The sequence below is a fragment of the Phocoena phocoena genome, chromosome 8 (genome assembly GCF_963924675.1).
Source record: "Phocoena phocoena chromosome 8, mPhoPho1.1, whole genome shotgun sequence".
NCBI lineage: Eukaryota > Metazoa > Chordata > Mammalia > Artiodactyla > Phocoenidae > Phocoena > Phocoena phocoena.
This window is the reverse complement of record NC_089226.1, coordinates 108448024-108454916: the sequence shown is the minus strand read 5'-3', so window position 1 is coordinate 108454916 and position 6893 is coordinate 108448024. Positions and strand designations below refer to the sequence as shown.

Genomic DNA, 6893 nt, shown 5'->3' with positions numbered 1-6893 from the left:
CCAGCTGATCGCATACCCCGCAACCCGCCTCCCCCACCCTGTCTTTAGAATCCTTTCCATGAGAGCCTTTGGGGAGTTCGGGCCTTTGAAGCACTGGCTGCCTGGACCCCTTGCTTGGCGCCTGCAGTAAAGGCTGCACTTCCCTTCACTACGACCCGGTGTCAATAGATTGGCTTTACCGTACATGGATGAGGAGACCCAAGTTTGGTTCCGTAACACATACAGCAAAAGAAGGAAATACGTACGACAATTACAGTCCTCATTTCTGTAACTGGTCTCGAGGTTGTAACTCACATATACAACTATCCTCTCCCACCACCCACTGCCTACCCCTGTCCCTTCAGTAAGCACCTCAGCTGGTTGTGGTTCTGTACCTGGTAGTCAACCCAAACCTTCGTTCCTCAAGGGTCTGGGTCACCAGTGGTCCTGCCGGGATTGGGTTGTTGTCATGTTCCCTTGGCCTCAATCCCAGGGCACGGTAACACTAAGAGATGCCCTAAGGGATCTCCTGCGTCCTGCATGCCCTTTCTTACCTCCGGTGTGGGGGGGTGGCATCAGCCCAGTTTCCCCCACGTGGTCAGGCTCAGTCACGCTGGCCAGCACAGTAAGTCCCTTCTTTGCCTGCTGAGACATGAGGAGCCCAAAGTGGCCAGTGAGTCTTAACTTCCAGTTCAGAGGAATCATTGCTGCGTTTCCTGGCGGAGGCATCCCTCCCTCTGGAACTAAGACCTCTAAGAGCACAAAGTCTCAGGAACAGGAAGTAAAAGTTCTCCTGGTGGGTCACTAGGGTAACAGTCAGGGGTGCCACTGCCTTTTCCACCCATCGATTCCTGGACCCAGGAGTCTTGGCTGGGAAACAGCGCCATATAGTGGACACGGGCTCAGAGCATATACAGCCTCCTGGAGAACCCTGCCCCAGCCCCTCAGGGTATTGCCACCTCGCTAGTGCCATAACTGAGTCTTCAAAAGGCTGTTCCACCATTCTTTCAAGCCAGCTGCTTCAGGATGGTGGGGACATGGTGAGACCAGCGAATTCCACAGGCAGGGGCCCCTGTCACTCTCCCTTTGCTGCGAAGAGGGTTCCCTGATCAGAAGCGGTGCTGTGTGGAATACCAGGAGGGTGGATAAGGCATTCTGTAAGTCCACGGATTGTAGTTTTGGCACAAGTATTGCATGCAAAGAAGGCAAATCCATACCCAGAGTAAGTGACTCTTCCAGTAAGAACAAAACACTGCCCCTTCCATGATGGAAGCAGTCCTGTCCTGTCACCGAACCAAACTTGGGTCCCCTCGCCTGCCCACAGTAAAGCCAATCTATTGACACCGGGTCGTAGTGAAGGGAAGTGCAGCCTTTATTGCAGGAGCCAAGCAAGGAGTCCAGGCAGCTAGAGCTTAAAAGGCCCAAACTCCCCAGAAACTTTCAGGGGAAGGATTTTTAAAGGTTTCTAAAGACAGGGTGAGGGAGGGGAGGTTGTGGGGTGTGTGATCAGCTCGTGGAGGCTTTTCTGATTGGTTGGTGGTGAGGTAACAAGGAGTCCACATCACCAGCCTTCTGGTTCCAGCTGGTCTGGGGTCTACGTGATCGTGGACATCGTAGAGTTAACTTCTTCCACCTGGTGGGGGTTTCAGTATCTGCAAAACAGCTCAAGGACGCGGCTCAGAATATGATCTACAGCTCTGGAGGAGGAACTAAAGTCCTTGACTTTGTTTAATGGCTAAAGTCTTATTCTTTTTTCTTATCTGACTGTTTTCCTTTCTTACTGCATTTTCTCACTTCTCTGATTAAATCTACTCTTTGGAACTCGGGGAAGGTCTAGGAGGCTAAAGTTTGTCTACAGAGAAGAGGCAGGTGAAGGACACGGTGTCGGGGGTGGGGTGGGTGGGTCTCTTCTGGGAAGACGCCATAAGGTCCTGCTCGGTTACACTCTGGTGTAATTAACCAGCCACCAGGTAGCTGGCTGGTCACCCCGGGGGGATGGTCCCATATCGGGGGTTCAGTGTTGGTCTCTGCTGCTGACAGACTGGATACTCAGCCTTGGTGGGTGGAGCCCATGTTGCTGGGCCCGTGTGTCACCTCCATCCCTGCCACCATGGCCGCTTTGCTGATAAGCCCTCTGGGCAATGACAGAGTGGCTGGGAAGGAGGCTGACCAGGATCCACAGGACAGTTCTCCTGTCCACTCTATTATTAGAATCTTCTGCTGAGGTCACCCTTTGGTGAGCATTCACATGGGACACGAATATTTTCAGGGTTCTTGCCAAATCGCCTTGTCACCAATTTTCTCATCATGTTTATTCTAAGTCCCCGACCACCCAGCCAAACCACTGGCCACAGCCCGTGGATCTGGTTATCGTCACTCAGGCCATTTCTCCTTCCAGTCAAGGCGCAGGACCAGGTGCACTGCCCGAAGCTCTGCCCACTGGATCGCCCTTCACCGAGTCCTTGAGGGATGTCCCACCACTGGTGGGTGGAGCCTGCATATCAATCAGGACCACCTATAACTAGACCTAGTCACCTCTTCCTCTGTCAGTGGATCCTAGGAAACACCCCTGAGGCCATAAGTTAAGGCTGGGAGAGAGAAGGCCGTGTAGCGGGGGTGAGGGCCGTGGGCATCTGGGCCACTTCTTCAGGGAACCTACTTGTGCCTTCAGGGCCTGCTGGGGCAGGCTCGCCTCTGCGCCACTTCCATCGGATGGTGGAGTGTTTTTTTCTCTACATGCCCAGCTTTATAGCTCAGTGGGTCAGATAAAGATAACACCCAGTTCGTGATGGGCAGGTCATATGGTAACTCGGTGACCCACGGTTAAGTGTTCAGTTTCTGCTAAGGCTAGTGGTGGGCCCGGAGCTGTTTCTCAAGAGCAGAGTAGCTATCTGGGTGGATGGCAGGGTCTTGCTCCAAAATCCTAAGGGCTTGCCCTGTGATTCACCTCGAGGGACTGCCAAAGACTCAAAGAGCATCCCTCTCTGCCCTGACACTTCAGGTGCCACTGGATCTGCCGGATCACGTGGCCCCAGGGTAGCACAGCCTGGACCCGGCGCAGAGCCTTCTCCTGTGTGGGCCCCACCCCAAACGAGCAGTTGTCCAGGTCAGTCAGTCAAGGGGCTGGAGTAACACACCCAAATGAGGACTAGGCTGTCTCCAGAACCCAAAACGTCCCATTGGTGTTGGCCCCATTTTTTGGTTGCAGGAGGGGCCAGATGCAACAATCCATCCTTCACCTTAGGAGGGATATCTTGCCGCTTTACTGGACCCCCTAGAAATTTCACTGAGATAGAAGGCCCCTGAATTTGTGTGTGTGTGTGTGTGTGTGTGTGTGTGTGTGTGTGTGGTACGCGGCCGCTCACTCGTGTGGCCTCTCCGGTTGCGGAGCACAGGCTCCGGACGCGCAGGTTCAGCGGCCATGGCTCACGGGCCCAGCCGCTCCGCGGCATGTGGGATCTTCCCGGACCAGGGCACAAACCCGCGTCCCCTGCATCGGCAGGCGGACTCTCAACCACTGCGCCACCACGGAAGCCCCCAGGCCCCTGAATTTTTGTTGAATTTATTTCCTACCCTCTGACATGCAAATGTCCTACCAATAAGTCTGGAGTAGTAGCTGCTTCTTGCTCAATAGGTCCAATCGGTATAATGTCGTCAATGAAGTGGACCAGTGTGGTGTCTTGTGGAAGGGAAAGGTGACCAAGATCGCTGTGAACTCAACTGTGACCCAGGGCTGGAGATCTGACTTACCCCTGGGGTAGGACAGTGAAGTGTACTGCTGGCCTTGCCAGGTAAAAGGAAACATTCTGCTGGACTTCATGGACAGGGCTGGAGAAAAAGGCATCTGTCAAATCAAAAGTTGCATGCTGGGTACCAGGGGATGTGTGAATTTGCTCGAGCAATGAAACCACATCTGGTACAGCAGCTACAGTTGGAGTCACCACTTCATTAAGCTTATGAGAATCCACTGTCACTCTCCAAGACCCACCTGTCTTCTGCACAGGCCAAGTAGAATGGGGTTGTGGTGGGATCACCGCCCCTTCACCCTTCAAGTCCTAGATGGAGGCACTGATCTCTGCAATCCAATCAGAAACGCTGGTTGTTTCACCATCTTCCTTGGTAGAGGCAGTTCTAGTGGTTTCCACTTGGCCTTTCCCACCATTAATAGCCCTCACTCCGTGGGTCAGGGAACCAATGTGTGGATTCTGCCAGCTACTGAGGATTTCTATTCCAGTTATGCCTTCTAGTGGGACCACTGTGGATGGACCTGAGCTGGAGCTGCCCTGACCCCCTGACCTCCAGGGGCCCCTGTCTGACTGGGGGACCACGGGGAATTTTGGGGTGTCCTGGTATTGGTGTCAGTTCAGAGCCAGTGTCCAGGAGTCCCTGGAAAGCCTCATTATTTCCCCTTCCCCAGAGCACAGTCGCCCTGTAAGTGTCTGCAGGTCCTCTGGGCAAGGCTGGGAGAAAGACTGACAGCATCCATTTCCAAGGGTGTCCTGGGTCCTTCCTCAAGGGGACCCCACCTCCCTTTCCTTCAAGCGTTCTGAGGCTGAAAACTGGCTCACGTCTGGGGATTGACTGAGTCACCACGACCCTCTGATTTTACAATTCGGGATAGACATTTGTTCACTAGACCTAGGACTTCTCCCTTATCCAGATGCGGTGAGAATCCAGCAGGCTTCCTGCTCAGTTCACGTCTAGGAAAACCAGGGTCAACCAGCCAAGGCCACGGGTCAGCACGAGTCTGACTATTCTGACCTCTGCCTCTGCTCTGCCGTCCGTGCCGGTCACCACGCCCACCTCACCTTTGGCAGTGAGTGCCCCCACTTAGCCCCTGCACCCTGGGATCCAGGGACCCCACTCACTTAGGTTTCCTAGTTGGGTAACTGCAGCTCCCACTGTGAGGTCTGGACAGCAGAGAACGGAGCCCTCTGAGGATGCGGTCTGAGGGCGTGCTGGGGCTCTCCATGGACGTACTCCCCGCAGTCGTGGTGAGAGGGTCTTCCGGACCCTCCCGGGCGGGCGGGCATATCTTACACAACAAATCCACTCTGACATCCTATATCCCTGAGCCTCTGACCAAGGGAGGTAGGCCATCTCCAGTTCACCCGTTATGGGCCATCTTTTGGTCCCTGTTTCAGCCAAGCAGCTAAACCAACTGTAAGAGCCCTCCCTCACCCGCAGAGCTGCAACATGAGATCCAGAATCCGTGCTCAGAGGGCTCATGTCAATAAATTCGGTCCGGCAAACTTCATCTTCCTTCCTCCCGTATCCCATACCTTCAGTTTCCATCTCACACATTCCGTTGGCTTTTGTCTGTATAAATTAGAAAACTCAACTCGCTCTTCTGGAACGCAGCACGCCTCATCATGAGTCACACTTTGTACATCACCTTTGAGGACCTGCTGGGACTTGAGTCTAGTTATGGGTCTAGAAGTAAAGGGGTGGTGAGGGTGGGTCCTGAGGAGAAGCAGCAGAGTCTTCCATGGCAACCGCCTCTGGGGGGCTGTTAGCATCTCCCCAGGCAACGCACAGTTAACCCCTCCAAATGGAGGTGGGAAGGCTCCCTACCCATTAGGAGTGGGGAGACCTCTTCCACTGGCAAAGGGGACTCATCAGAATTTAAGGGCTCAGTATCCCCCGCTCCTTCAGGGTCTTCCCACACATCCTCACCCCAACACACAGTCTTCCAGTCCTTCTGCTTTCACCGTAGACACCCTGCGAGACTGGGAGTTCACTTTACATTGTGAGTCAGGACGAGATTCTGCATTTGGTTGTCAGTAATCTCAGCCTTGCCGTGGTAGGAGATAAGGCTTTCCTTGGCCACACACAGAAGTGCTTTTAGGTTATTTATGGGGCACTTGAGCTGGGAGTTCACAACCCTGAACTCACCCTTTTCTTAAACCACTTTGTCCAGCAAAAACCAGGAGCCACCAGCCAATGTCATATTCTTCAGTTTTCCAAAGATGTTCAAAAGTATCTATACAGAGTAAGGCAGCTCCTGGCTTCGCATAAGTGCATTATGGGGTGGGTGCAGATACTGTGGGCATCTCTCTTGCCAGATCCCGCCATGGACTGTCAGTGCTTTCTCTCCGGCTGGAAACAGAGTCATTGGCGTCTTTAAATCCCATCGAATTAGAAAGCGCTGATTCCAGGAACCTGGAACCAACTCAGGACATTCATTCTTAACATTCTTTACCCTCTGGAACCATGCTCAGTGCCAAAATCTGTGTTAGTTGGGGTTCTCCGGAGAAAGAGAACCAATAAGAGGTAGAGATTTGTCTTGGTAACTTGGCTCATGCAATTATGGGGGCTGAGAAGTCCCACCATCTGCCGTCTGCAAGAGGGCCACCCAGGAAAGCTGGTGATGCGATTCAGTCCAAGTCCAAAGGCCTTGGACCGCCAAGGACAGAAGGTCAATGTCCAGCTCGAGCAACCAGGCAGGAAGCAGAGAACTCCTCCTTCCTCCACCGTGTGTTCTATCGGGCCTCGCTGGACTCACCATCCACACGGGGAGACCACCTGCTCTACTGCATCCATGATTCAATGCTAATCTCACCTGGAAACCTCCTCCCAGACACCCCAGAATCGTGTTTAACCTGGGCACCTGGTGGTCAGTCACGCCAGCTCAAAATTAACTATCCCAGCTGAGAGAACAGATTCAAAGCCTGCTCTGGAGAGAAGAGCCTGGGGTCCCCACGTGGAAGGGGTGTTGCTAGGCCTTTCCCACCTCCAGGGCTGTGAAGTCCCCATGGGAACACATGTTGGAAGAGCCCCAGGCCTCCCAGGAGAAATAGAATGTGAACCTTAAATGTAACTGAATTATCTAATAGCCATGTTAAAAAAAAAAAACAACAACTAAAAAGGAACAAAAGAAATGCATTTTCATGATATAGCCAAAGTAATAGCAT

General features: G+C 53.1%; 1 pseudogene; it reads right to left on the bottom strand.

The window, feature by feature from the left end:
- Nucleotides 1–250: 250 nt before the first annotated feature.
- Nucleotides 251–4951, bottom strand: LOC136127074 (uncharacterized; annotated as a pseudogene).
- Nucleotides 4952–6893: the final 1942 nt, after the last annotated feature.